Source organism: Nicotiana attenuata, unplaced genomic scaffold, assembly GCF_001879085.1.
Source record: "Nicotiana attenuata strain UT unplaced genomic scaffold, NIATTr2, whole genome shotgun sequence".
NCBI classification, from domain to species: Eukaryota; Viridiplantae; Streptophyta; class Magnoliopsida; order Solanales; family Solanaceae; genus Nicotiana; species Nicotiana attenuata.
The window spans coordinates 12,358-16,476 of NW_017671659.1; positions in this window are offsets into that span (position 1 = coordinate 12,358).

Sequence of the window (4,119 nt, forward strand, 5' to 3'; positions counted from 1 at the left end):
AAAATACCAAATAAATTTGTAAAAGTATATAAAAATCACCTTAATTATATTTTGGTGTAAATATGAGAGTAGAAATAAATTATTCACCAAAAATGATAATTTGGGAATAATTATTGGATTTTGTATTGCTAGAAATAGACAATAAATTGATTTTAAAATCTTAAAAATTAGGAAAAAATACCAAGACTCTTGGGTATGCTTATATATGCATACACATGCTATTTTGGAGGTATTTTGAGTATAAAAAAAATACATGGGGAAAAATTGGGTGTCAACACCGTCAATACTCCATCATCACCAATGGCCACATCTCGAGCATCGCCATGCAACACCTTGTCCTTGAGGACAAGCAAATGACGGTCATCATACTGCCGCTCCCTGATATGATCAAACAAGGAAGACCGAGAGACCACACAAGATAGAATCCGGCTGGGCTCCGAAAGATCCAATCTCACAAACTGGCTGGCTAGAGCCTGAACATCCATCGCCATAGGCCTCTCTGCTGCTGGTAAACAAGTCAAACTCCCCAAACTCTCTGCCCGGCGGCTCAAAGCATCAGCCACCACATTGGTCTTGCCCGGGTGATACAAGATAGTGATGTCATAATCCTTTAGCAACTCTAGCCATCTCTTCTGACGCAAATTAAGGTCCTTCTGCTTGAACAGATGCTGCAAACTCTGGTGATCAGTATATATCTCACAAGGCACACCATACAAGTAATGACGCCAAATCTTCAAGGCATGAACAATGGCAGCTAACTCAAGATCATGGACAGGATAATTCTTCTCGTGTATCTTCAACTGTCTGGACGCGTAGGAAATCACCCTACCGTCCTGCATCAATACCGCTCCAAGGCCAACTCTCGAGGCATCACAATAGACAGTATAAGACCCCGAACCTGTAGGCAATATCAAAATTGGGGTTGTAGTCAGGGCTGTCTTGAGCTTCTGAAAGCTCGCCTCACACTCCTTTGTCCACTGAAATGGGGCTCCCTTCTGGGTCAATCTAGTCATAGGGGCTGCAATCGATGAAAACCCCTCCACAAAACGGCGGTAGTAGCCCGCCAAGCCAAGGAAACTGCGAATCTCTGTAGCTGAAGATGGTCTGGGCCAACTCTGTACTGCCTCTACTTTCTTCGGATCCACCCGAATGCCCTCACTCGACACCACGTGACCCAAGAATGCCACGGAATCCAACCAAAACTCACATTTTGAAAACTTTGCATATAATCTCTTTTCCTTCAGAGTCTGAAGTACTGTCCTCAGGTGCTGCTCGTGATCTTCCCGACTCCGGGAATACACCAGAATATCATCAATAAAGACAATGACAAAAGAGTCAAGATATGGCCGGAATACACTGTGCATCAGATGCATGAAGGCTGTGGGGCATTGGTCAGCCCAAATGACATAACAAGGAACTCGTAATGACCATACCGAGTCCTGAAGGCAGTCTTCGGGATATCTGGCTCCCGAATCTTCAACTGATGGTAACCTGAGCGCAAATCAATCTTAGAAAACACCTGTGCGCCCTGAAGCTGGTCAAACAGATCATGTACGTTCAATAGATAACGATGTACCTACGCTAGTATCCTTGCTACACAAATAACACAGGAGCACCCCAAGGCGATACACTGGGCCGAATAAAACCCTTATCAAGTAATTCCTGCAATTGCTCCTTCAACTCCTTCAACTCAGAGGAGCCATACGGTACGGAGGAATGGAAATGGGCTGAGTGCTCGGCAACAGATCAATGCCAAAATCAATATCTCTATCAGGCGGCATGCCCGGAAGGTCAGCTGGGAACACATTGGGATAATCCCGTACCACTGGAACCGAATCAACAGAAGGGGTATCAACACTGACATCTCTCACATAAGCTAAATACGCGGCACACCCCTTCTCAACAATACGCTGAGCCTTGAGGAAAGAAATAACTCTACTGGGAGTGTGACCTAAGGCACCCCTCCACTCAATACGCGGTACACCTGGCATGGCCAGCGTCACGGTTTTGGCGTGACAATCAAGAATAGCATAATGGGGCGACAACCAGTCCATGCCCAAAATAATGTCAAAATCAACCATGCTGAGTAATAATAAGTCAGCCCTGGTCTCAAAACCACCAAGAATAACCAAACATGACCGGTAGACGCGGTCCACAACAAGAGAATCTCCCACAGGAGTAGAAACATAAACTGGGGAACTCAAAGAATCCCGAGGTAACCCCAAATACGAAGAAAAATAAGAAGACACATAAGAGTAAGCGGAGCCTGGATCGAATAGAACCGATGCCTCCCTGTGACAAACCAAGATAGTACCTGTGATGACAGAATCGGAGGTGGCGACCTCAGTACGGCCTTGAAGAGCATAATATCTGGCCTGGCCTCCCCCTCGAGGGCGACCTCTACCTCCCCGACCTCCACCACTGGCTGGCTGGGCCGGTGGAGTGGCAGCTGGTGCTGGAACCATAGCCTGAGAGCTCTGTGAGGTCTGCTGTGGCTGAGGGGTCTGTGGGGGTGCAGCCCTCCCAAGTCTGGGGCAATCCCTCACCACATGGCGTGTGTCACCACACTCAAAACAAGCTCTGGGAGGACGTGGCGGATGTGACTGGCGCGGGCCAGGTCTGCTGGACTGACCACTGGAAGCACCCCGTGCAGGAGGCACACTAGAGACTGGAGGTGCATAATAAGGCTCTTGAGGCCTAGGTGGAGCTGGAATATCGCTGGCTGCTGGAAGGGCTGAATGAACGGGGCGGCCCATATGACCTCTACCATGACGACCTGCAGCTGGGGCACGGGCACCAGAAAAATGGCCCAAATCTCGAGACCTCTTGGCCTCTCTCTCCTCCCTGTCCCTAGCATGCATACCCTCAATCCTCCTAGCAATGCTCACCGCCTGCTGATAAGACACATCCGTCTCTAACTCACGAGCCATGCTAGAACTGATGCTGGGAATAAGCCCCTTAATGAACCGGCGAACCTTCTCGCGGACCGTGGAAACCAAAGCTGGGGCATGTCTAGCCAAGTCAATGTAGCGGACGACATACTCCGAGACAGTCATAGTACCCTGGCGCAACCGCTCAAACTCCGCGCGCCAGGCGTCCCTAAGACTCTAGGGAACATACTCCCTTGTGAACATGTCTGAAAACTGAGCCCAAGTCAGGGAAGCTGCCTCATCCGGACTGTCTAACTCATAAGCACGCCACCACTGTTAGGCGGCTCCTCGAAGCTGAAAAGTAGTGAAGGAAACCCCGCTCGATCCTGATATGCCCATAGTGCGAAGAATACGTTAGCACTCCTCCAGAAATCCCAAGGCATCCTCTGATGCTAACCCACTGAATACCGGAGGATCATATTTCTTGAACCTCTCAAGTCTCCGTTGCTCATCCTCTGAAGCCGCTGCCCTATCCTCGGGCTGAACCGGTACTGTAGGCGGCACAGGTATAACCTCTGGGGCCTACTCAACATGCACTCGGTGCTCAGGAGTGCGGGCGGCGGGAGTCTGTACTCCTCCCCCGGCCTGGGAGGTGGCTGCAGCAAGGGGAAGCAACCCCTGCCTGAGCCAGAGTGGTGTACATACTCATAAACTATGCCAAAGTCTCCTAGAGTGCTGTAGTAGTAGTGGCAGACGTATCGGGTGTCTGGACTCCGCCTGGTACTGTTGGTGGTGCCTCAGCGGCAGCTCGTGCGGGTGCTCTGGCTGCACCACGAGCGCGTCCTCGGCCTCTACCCCGGCCCCGACCTCTGACGGCTGCAGTAGGGGGCGCGGGTGCCTGATCCTCTCGGGTAGCGCGTGTCCTCACCATCTGTGAGAGAATAGAAAGACAGAAGTTTAGTTGTGATATCAAGAATCTTGCACGACAAGGAAATCAAATGAAGTGGAATTTTCCTAACAGTTACATAGCCTCCCGTAGATCAGTACAGACGTCTCTGTATCGATCAGCGAGACTCTAATAAACTGGCCTGTGTTCCGTGACTCCTATGAACCTAGAGCTCTGATACCAACTTGTCACGACCCCAGTTCACCAACCGTGAACATGTCGTGATGGTGCCTACTCTCTACAACTAGGTAAGCCTAATGTGCAAAAAACAAAATAACTTGCGAAAAATAATAATTCGACTTT